The 10,098-nt window shown below is 44.9% G+C and overlaps 1 pseudogene; it reads right to left on the reverse strand.

Annotated features, from left to right (window-relative positions):
* Positions 1-8,533: 8,533 nt before the first annotated feature.
* LOC140220197 (uncharacterized) lies at positions 8,534-9,766 on the reverse strand (annotated as a pseudogene).
* Between the last annotated feature and the right edge of the window lie 332 nt (positions 9,767-10,098).

Below are 10,098 nucleotides of genomic sequence, written 5' to 3' on the forward strand. Positions count from 1 at the left end.
CTTTTTTCTTACAGTACCTAGTCTGCACCCACTAATGCACGGGCACGTGTCATGATGACTACTCTATACAATAATAGCTAATTTTAGCGGTCCCATAAAGAACAAGTGACGTGTTATCTGTATGCTACTCGTCAACAACGAGTGCATTGTCTCGATCTATCTATTCGTGAAACATGCTTTGATCTGGGAATCAAAGGATTGCACCTGGTCTTTTGCCACTTTCGCAACCAAGTGTGAATGTGTGATTGTATTCTATTTCCCCCCTAGTGAAAACACTGATTGCGCTGTCTTAGAGACTTTTTTTAGAGTCGTGTTCAGTGTGGCATGTAAGAATGTAGTGGGCATCTATCTAGGGTGTGCCATACTTATTGTTGACGCTCAAAAGTGGCAGGTCTGGGTAGATCTGGTCAGACCTGTTTAGACCGGTCTCCGAACCGGTCAGACCGGTTTGGGGAAAGTATCCAAGGTGCAAATATGAAACGTCCGATTTGGACTGCAGATGAGAGAGCTATGCCCTCGGGAAAATTAGCACCTCGTTGTGTAGATCTCGTCGAGTAGATCAAGATTCATATATAAAAGTCCGATTTGGAGTTCGGATGAGGGAGATACGATCTTCGCAAGATCTGTACCCGGTCAGACCGGTTGCCTAGGCCGGCTTGACCGGTCTAGCTCGGTGTAATCCGAATAGGAGTTATAATTTAGCATGAGTTATATTAGGATTTCGCTGCATGGGAAAGACCTTCCCTCCCTATAAAGGATTCGGCCGATTGAGGATATCCAACCCAATCGACAAAAATCAATCTACTATTTTGTTCCTTTTCCTTTATTCTTTGCCCAAGCTTTTCCAATCTACTACTTACTATTCTTCCTTCGTCTCGACGATGTCTGAAGGCGCTCTAGGTGGCCTGCCGATCCTAAAGCAACTCTGCGTGCGCCTGCCCCGACGGGATGCTTCCCGGACGAGTGTTCGTGTGTTGGCAAAAAAACGTCAACACTTATAATCACATATTAAAAAATAGCATAGATTAGCTAATGTGATATAAATTAAGAGAATAATCACTACATATTCAGTATTTGGTAGGGTATATTGGAGACGAAAGTACGCTTGCGAGTCTTAATAATATATGTCACATGTAAAAAGTTTTGCCCCTTATGCCCACCAGACCACAGAGAGCGCGGTAATGCTTCATCCGTCGCCTGCAAATCGTCTTCGACGTGTCCTGCCCCATCCATCTCCGCCCCTATCTCCGAGTCAGCTCCTACAAGATCATTGACAACCACTGCCTCGGGGAATGCGGTAGGACAGAAACTGAGCGCTCTAGCTAAGCGACTATGCCTGCCTGATTAGTTTTCTGTTGGACTGATTTGTTTGGCCCAAATAAAATTGTAACACCCATAATCGTGGTCTATACTCTTCATGACACATATTCTCGTGCCCTTCTATTTATCACTTATCTATAGTTGCGATATATATATGGAGTCCTAGCCATCCATCTTCGTACTCTATTTATCACTTATCTATAGTTTGATTTAAAATATTTGAATTTGTCTAGATGGCTGGTTGATCATGACAATCAATGGTGTAGTTTTTTTCCACTGTTTTTATTAGTTATATATATATATATATATATATATATATATATATATATATATATATATATAAAGGCGTGTTTCACACATAGTGGTACGACAGTGCAAGTCACTGTCCCACATACACACATGCAAAATTACAATAGCATCACAGTCTCAGAAGTGACAAAAATATGATGGTCCATTCCTTTGAAGCCCAAACCAAGGCATGTTTCACGTCTAGCAATATGACAACACACGTACCAGGCTGTGTGCCAAATGGTCCATTTTTATCTCCAAATGACAAAAAACGTGCAGACTAGAGCATCGACACGCACATTAGAGCAAATGCAAACGGACGGGACTAACATCCTTATAAAAAATCCTCGAACTTTATACCGTTAATCTCTCTCCACTACTAGAGAACTGACTTTAGATCCCACCCCCTTTAGTCTCGGTTTAATTTCGGCCGGGAGAAAAGGGGATGCGTCACGGTAGGGTGGAATGGGACGCACCTTTACTCTCGGTTCTTTTTTGCAACCGGGACTAAAGGCCACCCTTTAGTCTCGGTTAAAATGGCTAGTTTTCGGGTACCGCCGGCGCCACCCTTTACCCCCGGTTGGAGCCACCAATTGGGACAAAAGATCCAACCTTTTGTCCCGGTTGGACCTTTTGTCCCGGTTGGCGTTACGAACCGGGAGTAAGCACCAACCGGGATAAAAGCTCTAATCTTTTGTCCCGGTTAGATTCAGAAACCGGGATAAAATCTTATCTACAAGAGGCCTTTCTTCCTCCTCCACTCCTCCAGCCCGAGCCACTACACTCCACAAAGACAGAGAAGCTCATCCTCTCCATGGCGCCGAAGCAAGGGGAGGTGCTGCTGAATTTTTTTTCCTCATTTCCGTGGGGATTTCACTCATCCAAAGTGTTGTAAAGGTTAGCTACTTCATGCTCCGTTCATTTATTATTGTTAATCTTTATTTTATACTTTAGAGAGGGACAAAAATGAGTTTGTTTGTTGTTAGGCATGTAGAGGATTTGTATTTATACATGTTTTTGAGCTACAATGTGATGGATAGTTTGAATGTGAGGGAGAATGGACAGTAAATGTGATGGATAGTTTGAATGTATTACAGAAAAATTAGAGTAAATGTGTTTTTAATATTTATAAATTTATCATATAAATTGTAGGTGTAATTTCATACTTTAGTACTTTTCAGATAGAGATGGAATTAGCCATTTTTAGAATAAGTAAATTATGTGGAAAATATTTAATGTTTTAATAATTTAGTTATTTGTAAATTAAATATGAGCTAAATAATTTGTGTATTTCTATGTAAACTTTCAGCAATATTTGAGTTTCTCGTAGTGTATCGTGTTGTTTGTTTTTGAAATTTTAATTTGTGTATTTCTATCTAAAATTTTAGCAATGTGATGGATAGTTTTATTGTAATCCATTTTATTGATGGCTTGCGTAATAGTATGCAGTTGGACCGGCAATGAATGTATAACGCGGACAGGCGGAGCAAAGTGTTTATTGCTAGCATGAATAATTTTCTTGAAGTGGCCAAAGCGAACAAGCTAGAGAACGGGTTCATATCTTGTCCATGCGCCCAATGCAGTAACCAGAAGTGCTATTCAAAGGCTTCCTGGGGGACTATTCACAGTCACTTATTTAGATACGGTTTCAAGCCTAACTATTTGGTTTGGACCCGTCACAGTGAAAGAGAGGTTGCAATGGAAGACGGTGAAGAGGAGGAGTATGATGACAACATTCCGGACTGCGCTATAGGTCAAGCTTTTGCAGATACTACAATGGGTGAGGCTGATGAAGATGAGTTTGCAGAAGATGTACTGATGACCTTGGTTAGGTGCTTAGGGATGCACACAGAGATTGCGAAACATAGAAGGAAGCATCAAAGTTGTAGCGCATGATAGATGATCACATGAAATTGCTATACCCAGATTGCCAGGGAGGCCATAAAAAGCTGAGTACCACACTAGAATTTATGCAATCGAAGGTTAAAAAAAGTGTGTTCGATAAGGCATTTCAGGAAGTGTTGGAAATTGTCAAGAAGATTCTTCCCAAGAATAATGAATTACCATCCACAACATATGAAGCTAAACAGATTGTTTGCCCTCTGGGATTGGAGGTTCAGAAGATACACGTATGCCCTAATGATTGTATCCTCTATCGCGGTGCTGAATACGAGGATCTAGATCCACTACCGGAAACAGTTTGTTTGCCGAGTGCCCCAGGCACTCGGTGAAGGCCCAATTACACTCGGCGAAGTCTAGTCGGCAAAGTTTTCCTCGGCAAATAGGCTGTTCGCCGAGTGTCGACCGTCGGGCACTCGCAAACCTTTTGCCGAGTGCCAAAATACACTCGGCAAAATCAAACACTCGGCACAAAGACGTTAACGGTCTGTCACAGCAACGGTGGATTTGCCGAGTGTCTGACGGCCGACACTCGGCGAATCCGTATAGTTTGCCGAGTGTATTGTTAAGGACACTCGGTGAAGATTTATCAGTGTGCCGAGTGTATTCTGGAGAACACTCGGCAAAGATTTATTAGTGTGCCGAGTGTATTCTGGAGAACACACGGCGAAGAAGCCCCACCCGCCTTTTTTATTCGGCCATTTGCCGACTGCATTTTTTGCCAGGCATTCGGCAAAATGATAATTTCGCCGAGTGCCACGGGCACTCGGCGAAGAGGCCCGACCCACCATTTTTATGACTCATTTGCCGAGTGCTGTTTTGCGAAACACTCGGCAAATGATATTGTTTGCCGAGTGCCCGCCCTTTGGCACTCGGCAAACAGGCCGCCCCGCCAAATTTTATGACCCATTTGCCGAGTGTTTGGCGAATACACTCGGCAAAGCCGTCTACCAGTACTAGAAATGGCCTCTTTGCCGAGTGTTAACACTCGGCAAAGTGTCCTAACACCTACTACAAAACACAAATGTTAGGTATAAAGGACCCCTCTCAAAAAACAACCATAGAAGCACAGGCATATTAATTGCACCACAAGCATATAAATTGCACCACAGGATTCACAAGCACACAAATAACATTCATAAGTTCTCATCTAAAGAAGTAATTCACAAGTTTTGCATCACAAACACAGAAATGACAAGTCACTGAGGATAATGAGGAGGACGTGCAGGTGGCCACTGCCCCCAGGAAGATTCTGCATTGGACGCCGCCGATTGATTCTGCACAAATTTAGTTAAAGAGATTTCATAGTCTAAACAAGTAATTCTAGTGTAAGTTTGTAGTGCCTGTAGTTTCTAGTTTAAGTCTAGATTGATTGTAAGGTTGAGATTGACTCACAGGAGTAGCTGCAGGAGGTGGTGGAGGTGGCGGGAAGAGGTTCGGTGGCATAGGTGGTGGAGTTTGACCTAAACTGTGGAAAACACTCTGCATGTATTGGAACATCTGCTCCGTCCTCTGCCTTTCAAGCTGCCGATCCGCCTCGATCCTCACCTCTAGTTCCTCCCGGTGCTTCCGTTCTACCTCCACCTGGGCCTACAATATTTCATCCCAACAAGTTATTGTCAAGCAAAAGGTAAGTACAAAATGAATGAAAATTAAAGAAACAGGAATAACCTGCAGAGCCTGCATCTGTAGCTGTGCAGCGGTAGGCCGTGGCCGTATCGCGGGGCTCGAGTCCGTGCTCCTTGCTCGGATCTGGGAGAGAGTGGGAGTACTGGCAGTGTCGATCACGCTATCTCCAATCCAATACTTGCCGTGCTTCTTCCCTCCTCCCACCCTCATCACTATTTCAGCATCGATATCCTGAGATCTTGGATCGAACTCTGGCCCGTGAACCTCCCTCGCCATGGCTGTGTACTCGGTGACGCGGCTGTGGATGCTGGGATGGTTGTACGCCTCGGGCGGGTCCTCCGGGTTGAAGTCGATGTCTGCCGTGGCCTTGCCCTTTTTGGACATAACCCATGCCTTGAACCGGGAGCACTCCTAACCATCATGTGATGAAGTCTGCGGAAAAAATGTAAAGTGATTACAAAATATGCAGTATTATGTCTGAGAAAACAGAAATGAATTCACGTACCCATTTTTCCTTGTACTCATCAAGGCTCAGGCTGCCTTGATGGTGTAGTGCATATGGCATCTGCAGACGCTGCTCTCGGCAGGCAATGTGGTTCTCCAACCACCCATGCTGCAACCACACGTCCAACATTTGTTCCCAGCACCGGGTAAAGGATCGGCACCACCACGGAGGCACCTATATGAAGTGTGTGACATATAAATAACGGAATTAAGCATAATTAATCTCTCAAATAGTAAATATAGTCTTTATGTACGTACCGCCATGAATTCTTCCTTGGTCAGGTTCATTGTCCTGGCCTCTTCTTTTTTGACCCTCATCCTTTTGTATTCAGCATAAAAGTCGATGATGGCCTAAACGCGCACCTCGTAGTGCATGTCCTTAACGAGCTTCTTAGCAGCTTGTTCAATGACGGAGGCCGCCCTAGCCTCGAAGCCCTCCTGGCATCTATAAAAGTCCTGCGTATAGACGGCAAGCATACAATTATTATTTCAAGAATGTATTGAGCAATGTAGTGCTGCGAAGACTTACCCACAGCTCGGCCTTCACCCGCTCCGCCTCGTTCGCAAACTACCTGTGGTCACGATCACCGACGTTGGCGGCAGCGACGTAGTGGTCCCACGTGTAGGCCGGCTCCTCCTGTCCGGCGAAGACCACTAGACCGGGGAAGTGTAGCCTACAGAAAAGACCGACGATGCCGTTGACCTTGCGGTTGTGGGCACCCTCACTGAGCTTAGTCCAACTCCTGTACAAGTGATTAATATAAATTATTATTTTCTAGTGTAAGTTTCAACATATCAAAAGTACAGAGAATATGTGAAGTAACTTACTTTGCCCCAGTGGGTTGAATCAGTGGGCGTAAATGAACAGGGATGGGTCGCCTCGGGAGGGACGAGGGACCTCCCAACCAGATCTTGGACTGCGAATCCCCTGCCTCCTCCCCTACCTCCTCCCCCTCCTCCCTCTCCTGCTCCTGCTCCTCCTGTACCTCCGCCTCGTCACTAGAGGCGTGCGCGGAAGGTACCTCCTCCTCCTCCGACGACGACGAAGGCACAGGCGATGGGGCCCTCACCCCTTTACCCTTTCCTCGACCCCTGCCCCGACCCCTGCCTCTAGCCACGACCTGTGCCCCCTCCGCTTCCTCCACCTGTGCGTCACCCCTGCCTCCACCCCTCCCTTGACGCCTTCCTCAACCTCTCGATGCGTCTGACCGTGTACTTGACCCGGAAGTTGTAGCTTTTAATTTTTCGTAAAGCGCTGCAATCTTCCTCGTACTGCCCACCATTGTTCAATCACCTGCATTTGCCAAGAGTAAACCAATCAGCACATATAAAGAAAACATAATTTCAAAAATAACATGGTATGACAAATAATAAATAAATTATTATGATCCATACATGTCTTAGAAATAATTGTCATGATCGGGATTAGCTGGATCATAAGTCTCATCATCACTGTCACGCGTGTCAAACAAATCATTCCCGTGCTCCGAAGTTTGAGCGTCATCATCAATGTCCTGTCCTAACTGTAACCGCTGAAGTAATTCTAACTCCTTCATATTATGAACCTCCTCTCCAGCGTCATCATCAACAACCCTTTCATTGTCTACTTCCATTCCGAAAGCGTCGGTTAAATCAATCTCAAAAATCCCTTCGAGCCCATCTTCTTGGAAAAAATCTCCGTCATATGTGTTGGGGTCAATGTTGTAATCTTCATTATTTGGTACAGGTAGTTTACCGTGTGGTGATACCTTGTACACAACATCCCAACCCTTCAGACGGTCGTCAGTTTGGCACGGGTATGACAAATAATAAACTTGCGTGGCCTGTTGAGCCACAATATAGACATCGTCTCCTTGTAAGATGGATGATTGCCGAATTTCGACTAACCCAAGATTAGGTGCCCGTCTCACGACTGATGGATGAAACCAATGGCATTTGAATATGACTGGATTAAGAACTTTGCAACCATGAAAAGTTAGTTCATATATTTCTTCAATTCTTCCGTAGTACTCGACACCATCAAAGCCTAGCGTAAAAACTCCGGTATTTGTCGTTCTTCGATTGGGCCGACTCTGCTCATGGCTTGTTGTGTGAAAACGATATCCATTTACGTCATGACTCGACTCTGACTCTGCACAGCCATCGGCAACCTGTCTCAACTCAACATTCATAGACGAATCGGTTTGAGCCTGCAAGTTGAAGTAGGGTGGTTCGTTATATTATTCGCATGTACGACCAACTTGTAACGTGGATCTACGTACGAGCGAAATAGGATTGTACCTTATGTTTGAACCAAGAAATAAAATCGGGCATTCCATTACCCGCACCCTTTTGAAGAAGGGTCTCGGCTTCGTGCGGGGTAGGTTCCCTTGAATTACGCCAGAAATTACGATGAAATTCCTTGTACCAATGAGAAACATGAGAGTTGATCCCAGAATAGTGATTAATTGAGAATAAACTAGTTTGTTGACAACTTACAGTATGTACGGCTCCACCTCGGCAAGGTTGGTCAATACATACAGCATGATAGTGCGGCACTCTTTATGTTTCAATTTCTTCTATGTCGCACCACTTGCACTTCCAAGTTGTCCTCATAGTATTTTGTTGTGAAGTTTGACACCTCCTCCAGAATGTATGCCTCTGCAATAGATGCTTCAATTTTGCATTTATTTTTACATTTAGTTCGAAGAACCTTTTGACATCTCTCAATTGAATAGCACCAACGACCCTGCACAGGCCCCCCCATTCGTGCTTCATACGGGAGGTGCAAAATCATGTGCTGCATCGGATTGAAGAAGCCAGGAGGAAAGATCTTCTCCAACATTCAGAGCAACACAGGCGCCATTCTTTCCATTTCTGGAACCACGGTCTAAGATAATTCCTTAGCACAAAGCTAATGGAAGAAATTGCTCAACTCCGCTAGCACTTGCCAGACATGATCAGGGACATAGCCTCAAACCATCACCGGGAGTAGGCGCTCAAGCCATACGTGGTAATCATGACTTTTGAGCCCGTTGATTCGCATAGTAGCTAGGTTCACTCCCCTCTTCAAATTCGCTGCATACCCATCAGGGAACATTAACGTTTGGAACCATTCTAATACCTCCCTCTTTTGGGCCCTCGTCAGGACAAAATCGGCCTTAGGCTTTCTCCACGACTTGCCGGCTCTAGGAGGCGTCATGTCTAGCTTTGGTCTATTGCATAACCTTGCTTGATCCACTCTAGCCTTCACGTTATCCTTTGTCTTGTCAGGAATGTCCATGATTGTACCAAAAATTGCCTCGGTGATGTTTTTTTCAGTGTGCATAACATCAATGTTATGTGGGAGAAGAAGATCGTCAAAATAGGGGAGATTCCACAAGCAAGACTTCTGAGTCCAAGCATGTTGCTCACCATATCCCACAAAACCACCTTCATGATTATTGACCTCAAGAGCGTCTAACTGAGCACGAACCAAGGCTAAGGTCAACATCTGCGGTGGGGGGTCATTAACTACGACATCTTTCGTAAAGTTTCTAATATCTCGTCTGAAAGGATGGTCAGGAGGAAGGAATTGTCAATGTTTGTCGAATGAAGAATACTTGCCACCCTTCGTCAACCAAGTGAACTTCATTGAAGCCTTGCATACTGGGCAGGGGAACTTCCCGTGAACACACCAGCCACAGAAAATACCATATGCCGGCAAGTCATGCAGGGAGTAGTGGTACCAAATATGCATCTTGAAGTTTGTCCTTGTAGCCCGGTCGTATGTCCATACCCCTTCCTCCCATGCACGGACCAAATCATCAATCAAAGGCTCCATGTACACACTCATATTATTCCCTGGGTGTTCTGGAATTATCATCGATAAAAATATGTTTTGTCGCTGAAAGATGACACCAGGGGGGAGATTCAAGGGGATAACAAACATAGGACAACATGTGTACGGGGCAGCCGCCATTCCATATGGATTGAACCCATCTGTTGCGAGCGCAACACGTACATTACGAGCCTCTCGAGCTTTCTCATCATAAATGGCATCAAACTTTGTCCAGGCTTCACCATCGGATGGATGTACCAGCTTGTCAGCATTGTATCGACATCCGTTTTTATGCCATGTCATTTGTTTCACGGAATCTTCACACATGTACAGCCGTTGGATCCTCAGTATGAAGGGAAGGTACCATAGGATCTTCTGACCGTCACCAGAGTCTACCTCCAGGAACCTAGATGATTCGCACTTCACACAGTACTTGGCTTCTGCATATTCTTTCCTAAATAAGATGCATCCCTTCGGGCAAGCATGTATCTGCTTGTATGGCATATTAAGTGCACGAAGAAGTTTTTCTGCCTCATACATAGACTTTGGCAAGATGTGACCCTCCGGGAGCAGGCTCCCAAAAACTGTCAACATAATATCGAAGGCGTCTCGACTCAAGCTAAACTGGGACTTCACGGCCATTAGACGTGCAATGGCAT

Source organism: Setaria viridis, chromosome 8, assembly GCF_005286985.2.
Source record: "Setaria viridis chromosome 8, Setaria_viridis_v4.0, whole genome shotgun sequence".
Lineage (NCBI taxonomy): Eukaryota > Viridiplantae > Streptophyta > Magnoliopsida > Poales > Poaceae > Setaria > Setaria viridis.